A 10,680-nucleotide genomic window follows, 5' to 3' on the forward strand; every position below is an offset into this window, starting at 1 on the left:
GATACAATTTATTTATATTCCGCTTTTTCACAAGGAATCAAAGCGGATTACAACAATATAAAGATAAAACATGGTACAGTTAAAATTACAATAGAAAAACAGCTCATATCCCAATCCTCCCTCCAATCATAAAACAAAGTCAAATTCATAAAAAGAGATTAAATTAAAACGATCCAAGCAAGTTTCCTAAAATTGCAGGTAGAGCTGGGCAGGAAGATATCTTCTTCTGGGTGGGAGGGGGGGCAGGGGCCAATGGTAGCATTAGGGGAGGCTAATCTCAAAGGGCTAATCTGGAAAGGCCTGCTGGAAAAGATCTGTCTTAATGGCCTTTTAAAAGGCTTCCAAGGTGGCAATATAACAGATCTCATCCGGCAGGCCATTTCAGAGCCTAGGAGCAGCAGAAGAGAAGGTCTTCTGGGTCACTGCAGAAAGTCTGGTCTTCTTAGGTTACAGCAGGTTCTTCCCAGAGGACAGAAGAGGGTTGTGTGGAAGAATGTGCTCCCACAAGTAGTAAGAACCCAAGCCATGTAGGGCTTTAAAGGTCATAACCAACTCCTTGTATCTTGTGCAGTAGACCCTGAGAGATTGTAGACTTCATCTTATTAGAGGACTAGTACTGCCTACTTAAATCTTGCCTCTTATCTACTGATTCTATAGAACTGAGTGGGTGATGTCTTCTCTTTTTTCCCTGTTGCAGTACTGGAAACTCTTCAGCGATTAAACATGGGGAGGGGGGGATGCCGAGACAATGATAAGCTATGGATGGTAGCAGTGGAAGAGAAGCCCCATGTAAATATGCTTGTGGAGTATTAGTCTCTGTGAGTCTCATCCAGGATTGCAGCTATGGATTGATGTTCTCTGGACACTACTACTGATTTCCTTTCCAACTCTTCCTTCTAAAATGAGGAATGAATAGCAAACTACAAGAAGCCAACATGCATCTCTAGGCCAAAGAATCTGCTCTTCCCAAAAGCTGGTCCTGGAAATTCTTCTCAGAAATGTGGGTATTACAAAACAAAAGCTGTGTCACTGTCAAAGCTCCAATGGAGTTGCCTGTGTGAGAACTACATTTGCAGAGATTCCTTTTCAGTGCTCTGCATTGGTTTCCAGACTGCAACAAAACACCACATAATCCACCCTGGGCTGATGTTAATGTAAACTGAAAGTATGGGTAATTGGTCTTGACAAAGGTGAAACCAGCTTGGAGATCAAGCCAGCATTAGCATTAATCCAAACAAAGTTGAATGACTCTTAAAAAAAAAATCTTAAAAGGGGATTAAACTTGAAGTTAAGAGATAACTTCTGAAATATCAATACAAGATTAAAGTAAAAAAAATTCTCATATTGAAATATTATCTCATATCTAGATTTTTTTAAAAAAATCCAGTTCTTTTGCATTGAATATATTTTGAAATGTTCACACATAAGCTCTGCTATATACGGTATAAAATGGTGAAGGGTCTGGAAGCCATGCCCTATGAGGAACAACTTAGGGAGTTGGGGATGTTTAGCCTGGAGAAGAGGTTAAGAGGTGATATAATAGCCCTGTTTAAATATTTGAAGGGATGTCATATTGAGGAGGGAGCAAGCTTGTTTTCTGCTGCTCCAGAGACTAGGACCCAGAACAATGGATGCAAGCTACAGGAAAAGAGATTCCACCTCAACATTAGGAGGAACGTCCTGACAGTAAGAGCTGTTCAACAGTGGAACACACTCCCTCAGAGTATAGTGGAATCTCCCTCCTTGGAGGTCTTTAAATAGAGGCTGGATGGCCATCTGCCGGGGATGCTTTGATTTGGATTTCCTGCATGGCAGGGAGTTGCACTGGATGGCCCTAGTGGTCTCTTCCAACTCTATTAGTCTATGATTCTATTCTATCATTCTCTGGTAAAAGAACAGATTTTATTAAAAAGGCCATTATACCTGTTTGCCCAATTTGGAATATTGGAGTTAGTGGTAGATAATCATTCAAAATGATTCCCAACCTTCCATCTCATCATTTTATATTAAATATTGATAAGAACAGCTGTATCAATTTGCCTTTCTAAATTGGTAAAGATTTGCCAGAAAAGTATTTGGAAAACATCCCTCTGGAAAACAAAGAAGCACAACTTGCCAATGGTTCTGTATCCAAATAGCATCTTTCCTGCCATTCTTGTCAGTGAGCCATACTTAAGTCTGCTTTATGCTATCAACAGGATGAAATGGTAAAAAGGCTGGACTATACCACTTCAAGCAACAAAAACAAGTGCTGAATTTTGGAATACTTATGCACAAAATTCACTCAGCATAGAAAATAAGCATAACTTGCAACTGAAATAGAAAAGGTGAGCAGACAAGAGTGTCCTCTCTCACCTTTGCTGTTGATTTTGGCAATGGAGATCCTATTGAGGGATATTAGATGACAGAATCTATAGAGTGTGGGTAGAAAAATAACAGTATAAACTGAAAGCTTATGCAGATGATCTTGTGATAATGATACAAAACCCATTAGGAGGGGGGATTAAGGTATTTGGGACATTTATTTACTGTATTTATTTTCATTTCTATGCTGCCTTTCTCCCAGGAAGGGACCCAAGGCGGCTTACAAGACATGCTCTGGATTTAAAGTGAATTGCAACAAAACAAAAATTACTGACTTAAAATATGACTAAAATGTGAAGGTGTATTTAAACAACACAAGTGGCTACTTGTGCCTTCTAAGGCAATTTGATGTGCTGATGCTTACTTTTAAATAGGGATGCTAAGATAATACTGAAGTCAAAACAGGAACCCACTCAACAACAAAAACTCACACAAGAAATTCATAATGGATTAACCATCCATTATGAAGCCAAGCCCTCCCTCCAGTCCATCTGCCTTGGTCCAGGCCTCGGAGGTAGAGAGGAACTGCTGGACCTCTTACCCTTTCCCTCCACCACTCCCTTCTCCTTCTGTGTTATGTCTTTTTAGATTGTAAGCCCGAGGGCAGGGATCCGTCTAACTAAAAAGATTGCATGTACAGCACTGTGTAAATTTACAGCGCTTCATAAATAAAGGTTAATAATAATAATAATAATAATAATAATGACAATATAGGATGAAAATTAACTGAGAAAAGATTAGGAAAGGAGGATTGATGACTAGCACAGGAAGGATGAAGGGTGGAGAAAGACAAGCTATAGTAAATAGGAAATGACAGCCAAACTCCAATAAAACTATTTAAAAAAAAAATTTCCTCCTAACACAAGCTAGGAATAGAACAAAAGAATATTCTCCACTATCTCTCCTCTCAAGCACTATGGTTGAAGCATACGGCTGAGATTTTTATCCCACATTCCAAGAAAAAGCTGTCAGTAAGCAAAGTCTAACTCCTCTCCTCCCTGTTCCCCTTTCCAAACCCAAGCATTTTACATTTATGGCCCTGTTTTACAACACTTTGGACACACACTATCTGGCTCTCTTCCTTGGCTGAGACTGTTGAATGAGTCTAAACAGTTTCAGAATGATTTGAACCTAATTCAGATCCAATACAAATGTAATTCTGATCAGTCAAAATCATATTAATTCAGCCTGAGATTCAGACACAGTCACCCAGTGCATCCACTAGTGTCAGAGGAACAATTCTTATCTTCATTTTGTCACCATACCTTTCACAGCTGCTCTTAGATGTACAGTAGCTCTGCCTTTGTCAAATCTGTGAAAGGAAAAAGTCTACCAACTGAAGAGCTCCGTACATCTCAGAACAAGAACAACAAGGATGGGCCGACCTAGATTTTAAGATGTTTGGGGAGAGCTGTCTCTTGGTCTTGCCATCATCACAGGTCCATCTAGTGAGGATATGGGAGAGAGCTGCTCCCAGAATGTGAACCTTCAACCCAAAGGAGGTCCAGATAGTTCCCTCCCTCTTTATAGTGGCAGGCTAAGAATTTTCTGTATAGGCAGACCTTTTGCTTTTAATAATATGGCAGCAAACCATTCGGAAGTGGATTGCTCTCTTTTTATGCTGTGTCTTTTAAAGTTTAATTTTAAACTGTTTCAGCCATGTGCCTTTCAAGCACATTTTTAATTTAATTATATTTTAACTTTTGTAAAATACATTTTAAACTAAAATTTATTTTAACATTTTCTAAGCTGCTTTGGATTTCATGCTGGGGGAAAAGTGGCATACAAATTAAATGAGTCCATCCAAACAATGTTGGCATGAAAAGAACTGGTCACATTATATTGTAGACTATCTTTGATTTGATTATTTAAGGGAGAGAAACAGACAATATAATGGTCAAATAAAGGAAACGATCAGGTGGGACAAATGGGGTTGTTGGATTGAGAACATTAAAGCTGAAAAAGGGTACGATGAAGGGAAACTGTTAATAAGATGTTCCACATTTTAAGTATTGGGTTCTAATTTACTTGGTTATAGCCATCAGAGAGGAAGGAAGGAGGGGACAGGTTTTTTTTAAGTATGTACTGTAATAACGATAATAGTTAATAAGGATTTATTATATGTGTTATATAGTATTATGGACCATAATTTTTTTAAGTAAAGCATTAAAAAATGAGTCTATCCTCCATCCATCCATCCATCCATCCATCCATCCATCCATCCATCCATCTTTTAATACCATGGCACCCCTACATTGAGCAGAATTAGTTGCAATGTCCTACTAATCAGCAGATATAAATTCTGTTCTGGTTCCTTTCTACCTCCTCAAAAACTGTTCTCCTTGGGACTCCACTTCCACTATTTGTTTGAACAGCTTTCAGAACAGACAGTGAAGCTCTGTGGTACTGGCTAGAAATTACTTCAGCAGTATTGCTCAGGAGAATAAAAAGAGCATCAAAGACATGGGGGGGGGGGGTTCAGCTGGGTTAGAGATGCATGGTTTGGTTCTGAACACATTTTAAGCAAACTTGAGTGTTTCTGATTTTAAAATAAATTGTATTTAAAAATGAAACATCAAATATGCTATCCAAGAAAGCACAAATAGTTGAGATCAATAGCTCCTCAAGCTGATTCAAAATAAATGAATGCCTGTTAGTACTGCCAGAAAGAGTCCATAGATAGCTCTAAAGCAAAATTAATATATTGATTACATTTTCATTTCTCTAGTCAACAGCTTTCTACTTAAAGGAATGCTTTTTGGAGACATTACTTTAAAAAAAAAATCATCCGGAAGTAGTTTTTCTGCGTAAGCTTCCCCAAAATTCTAGTAAATTGGCAAAAGAAATTAATTTAGGTCACACTTTCCCTAAACTGAGCTCAGAAAAGAGACTGAACATCTAATAACTCCCCTCAGCTATGCCAGGTTGTTACAGTCAAACTTATCTAGTGACAAATAACTGTTGTTAAATCCTAGATCATGTAAAAAACAGAGCTGGAAAAAGTCTGGGTTTGTTCCTGCTCAATACAGATCTTGAGGCAAGAACTGATAAGCAGGTATTCAGACAAAAGCAAAATAGGAGACAGGCTTTACATGGCCTTCTTCAGAGACTACACTTCAAACAGTTGTATAAGTCTAAGACACTCTCCAAACAAATGGACCATTAAGCAAAGAGCTTTGAAGTAGAACTGAAGAAGGCAAATTTTGATAGCGGTCAAAACATGTTGGAGTTTTTAAAGTAATAAAAAATAAAGAAGTGGCCAACTAACTGTTTCAGCATGTGCAGCATGTTTCCTATATTGTTTTAGTGCAGAACTTAGACAACTTAATTTCCACTAGAGAAACATTTTCTATTTTGTTGGACTTTAATCTGAATTACGTGCTCTGAATAATTGCGGTTGATGCTTAGTGCATCATGTTTACCAGTACCACCAAGACCCACCTCCTGTAATACTGTGAAGAGCTGCCTCTTATAACATCAGTGGGGCCTGCCTCCCATGACATCACTGTCTTAGGATTTGGCCCATAAATCTCAGGGACTGACTGACTTGGCAGCTGCAGTTCAGAATGATCAAGGAACATTGAACTCAATGGGTTTTTTTTCTTTTGAGCAGGCATGGGAGTATAGATCATACTGCTACTAAATGGCAATTACCACGACACATAGTTCAATACAGTTAAGCCAACTGATGCAATGGACCAAACCCTACAAGATTGTGAGGGTCTTTTTTGGTCACATGGCACCAAATCACCCTGGAGACACCCAGCAGCATTAAAACTATTCTCGCCAAAATGGCACACTTACCACATATTGATCTTATCAATTATTCACATGCAATATTATGTAAAGTTTATAGTTTGACAAAACCATAGACAAATGTCCAAAGAGTACATCAGTGCACCTGCACGATTGTTTAAAGAAGTGTCTGGAAAACACACAGTAAATGTCTAAACAATCATTTTCTTTAAAAAGAAAAGAAAAAAGATATTTGTTTTAAAACAGGAAAATCTGATTATTATTTTTTTAAAGTGGATTAGCTGCCCCACCGACATGGAAATCGCCAGCTGTCACTGCCAACATCTGGATGGTCACATATTCTTTGCAGATGTGCACACCAAGTTTATTTTATTTTACTTACTTATTTTTATTACTTTTTCAGAGCAACTCTAATATAATAATAATATACACGTGCTTGAGCAGACAGAGAAAATGAAGAGTCTGCTTAACTCTTCCATCTATGGCCACTTCTCTGTTCAGATCCCTGGGGATGGAGGTATCATGTTGAGTGCAAAAATGGAACTGAAAAGGTTGAAAAGGACACTCACTCCTCCCACCTTCTGTTCAAGATTGCAGCTTTTATAGCTGGACTCACACACACTTCACAATGTGCAGGTTGGGGTACAGCTATGCGGGGGGACAAAATGAAATCATTGCCCTCCCCAAAGGTATTTTACTTGAGTCTCCAAATTTCTAGCATTGCAATAAATTAAAACTTCAATCGAGCATTTAGAAATAAAGTTTAGTCATGCAAAGAAAAAGGACAGGCAAAGTTACCAAGGCAATGTGAACACAGCAAAGAGAAGAGTTTGGGGTGCTATGATTTTTGATGTCTAACTCTTTACAGTGCATGAGAAATTTGACAACTGAAGGAACATTTTGGATGGCAACACCTTCATTTTGCCCGTTTTCCCTTAGCAACAACTTTGGATGTTCCCTTCTTCTCTTCCAGACCATGAATGTTTTAGTGTTGAAGCTTGAGCCTCTAAATGTCAGAGGCAGTTTGAGCCTCAGATCACAAAGTGAAGAGGTGTTTGTAGTTGTTAAAAAAAGGCTCAACTTCTAACTGCACATTCAAAAGTTCAGCCAGCTAAACAAAATCAATGGGGGCTGGTACATATATGTATGTGTGTGTTCAAGTAACCTTATGGCAACCCCATGAATTTCATCATGTTTTCTTAGATAAAGAATACACAGAGGTGGTGTTTTTGTTTTTGTTTTGCCAGTTCCTTCCTCTGAAATATGGCCTACAACACCTGATATTCCTTGGCTGTCTCCCATCCAAGTACATATCAGGGCTGATCCTGCTTAGTGTCCAGGATCAGATGGGATCTGATGCCTTTAGGGTATCTAGGCCTATATGCTGGTATATATACTGAACGCTTTAAAAAAATCTAGTTTATGTGACAGCAGCGTATTTTTTGAGATGTGACATCCAAATGGTCATAAAATACAACACAAGGTCTGTATAACAAAATGACATAAAATCAAATTCTTTGCTGAAAACAAAGTAATGTTTCTGGGTTGTTGTTTTTTTATTGTACTCCCATCTAATGGCATTGTAACATGAAGCCAAAAAAAGAAAAGAAAATCAGTTAAAATCCTTCCAGTCTTCTGTTGTCTGGGCATCACTGACACAATAAATACTAATGGCTTCTTCAGACTATCGCATCAATAATTGCATTAGGAGTGGGACCTTTAATCTGTGATTTATCGACATGACAGCCCGTAAATACATGGTCTGTGAATTACTGTTACTAGTGTAAACTGGGACAGCCAAGTGGCTGCACTTAAGTCAGATCTAGCCCCACAAGCGGTGTTTTGGCCCCTGGCAACACTATCAAATTTCGTCAAGGTAGAATACAAGTTGGGCTTGACAAGGAAAAAAAAGATGTTTTTAAATTGTAAGAAAAGGATACTTCACAAGAATAGGTTTTCCCCCCCCCCTCTTAACAGTTTCTCTCTAATGAGACAACACAAAACCTAAAAATGATTTCCTTTATTTAGCAAAAAAAAATAAATGAATAAAAAAATTCATTTTTTAAAATTAAAGTACAAGTTTGTTGTCATCAGGCACCAGAACTCTATGGCTGACATTCTTTTGGTGACTTACACTAGAGAAAGGATCATTTACATAAATATAAGCCAATTTTAAGTGGGGTTGATAGGGCCATCCCCATCAGAAGATAAGGCTGCCATTCTGGTTTCCAAATAGCTCAGGAAAAACAATCTAAGTAGGGTTGCTGGGGTACAGCGTCATCAAACAGGTGTACATCAAAGTGACATAATTCCTCCATACCATTCCAATTTTCCTGTGCATGCACTAAGACATTTAATTTGATGTTGCAGAATATTTGCGGAACCATACTATGTCCATTTTGAATTTTGAATGTGAGATCATTTCAAAACATTAATTTAGTTTACCATTGTTTTTAAACAACCCTTTCCCATTTTGTAAAAACAGGTAAACAAACTTCTTTTAAAAAAAACACACACACTTGATAATGTCTTTCTGGAGTGCATTAAGTTTTAGCTGACACATCAGATTCTCACTATTAAATTCATGGTTCTTTTATCAGCAGTACATGAGAATTATCAAAGTCTCCAGAATGGGCTGTTTATTGGCTCATGGTCTGGTATGGGAAAAGAGAGCTGTGGAGTCTGAAAATATGTATTTCTTGTCTTATTAGGTTAAAACTTGTATTTTCAATAAACCCTTTCTGCATTTATTTGGGCTGTTTAGGCACCCCACAGCATCTGCCAAGAGATCCCAGAATCATGCAAAGGATTATGGGTCAAGAAAATTCATATTACGGTAGGTTTAGCCCAGTGTTTGTCAAAGAAACAATTAAATATATCCTCTAGAACAGTGCCTTTCAAGCTATTTGATGGGAGTGACTACCAATTTCATCCCCTCTCCCCTACTGTGCCAGGCATCTGTATCATATTTGTATCCATTAACTAGAATTGTTTCTTTCATTCCTGGAAACTCACCAGGGTCTGGCAATCAATGACTCATGGAGTAACACCTGTCTGTGCACACATAACACTGCCCTAGTGCACACATAACATGATTCTATGTCGAGGTTAGGTGTAGTGACCAACTTCATTCATGATCAGTGAGCCAAGAAATCTCATGTGTCACTAGACAGATTCCAAAACTGTGATGGCTAGTGGGTCAGTGAATCTGAGTTTTAATCTGAACTTCAAAAATGCAGTGCACGCTTCCCTTATGTGGGAGATCCATTCCAGCCACACACACCCTGGGGAAAGTTTGGCAGCAAAATATTCTGTAGCATGTAACAATATCCAAAAATCTTCCCATTTAATTTTGTTCATTTTTGTTCACATCAATGGGGAAAAAAGGGAACGTATGTTAAATATTATTCACGTTTCTATTACAAGCTGTCATAATAAATTCAGGAGATTTAAAATTTGTTTATTTTAATATGGATATCTTATTCAAAATTCTAGATACATTTATCCTTGTGCTCTATGGGGGTTTGGTTCCAGGACCCCTCCCCCATTGGATACCAAAATCAATGGATACTCAAGTCCCATTAAATATAATGGCATGGTAAAATGCCATCTCTTATACAAAATGGCAAAATCAGACTGCTTTTTGGAATTCATATATTTTAAAAAATATTTTCAAGCCATTGATAGCTGAATCCATCGATAAGGAATCCATGGCTATGGAGAGCCAACTATATCTCATTTGCTCGGAAGCCCTTGGTCATGGTACAAATTCCAGATACCTTTGTTAGTCAAAGGGTGTCATGATTTCAATTTCTGTTGTTAAGATATAGAACTAAATCCATTTGTTTGTGTCTGCTGGTGTTATAGAAACTTAGTAAACTAATAGTTACACACATTTCAATGATTCAGTAGGCCTGTTTGGGACTAATAATTGAATTTAGGTTTTGTTAATATTTCAGTCTAAGTAATTCATTTAATTTGTAGTGTTTCATTGTGAGGGAAGGATGGTTAATAAGAAACTGATTAACTGATTAACAAAGAAACACTCTTTCTAGTATACTGATGTTTTCTGGAAATGAACACAAGATGAGTATAATAACAGCTGAGACAGAGATTTGTGGATAAGTATTTCAGAATCCAGTGAATAGATTTGTGTAGTAACATTAGAAAACCATCTTTCTCATTCCACTTACAAAAATCCCAACTTTTGTTTTAACAGACGGTGTGCAGTATTCGCTAGGATAAAGAAGACTTATCATATGATTAGTTTGAATGTTGGATGTGTTTGAAAATTAATGAAGACTTCCTGCAGGGGCAGTAGCAGTGCAGCTCAGTTCAAATTTCTTAGACATCTGGGAATAAGATAAGCCTAGAACCTTCTATCTTTTTTCAAATAAATCCATCCTCATCATATAATATTTATGTTGAATTACTAGCTGCAAAAACTGTGCATGCCAAACATTTGAAACTGAAAGAGTAGTTTATCAAGATATTACATTGCTGAGTATTGGCAGCCTATGTTTGGTGGAGAGAAAGGCTATCCTTTTTTAAAGCAATGAG

The sequence above is a fragment of the Sceloporus undulatus genome, chromosome 6 (assembly GCF_019175285.1).
Source record: "Sceloporus undulatus isolate JIND9_A2432 ecotype Alabama chromosome 6, SceUnd_v1.1, whole genome shotgun sequence".
NCBI lineage: Eukaryota > Metazoa > Chordata > Lepidosauria > Squamata > Phrynosomatidae > Sceloporus > Sceloporus undulatus.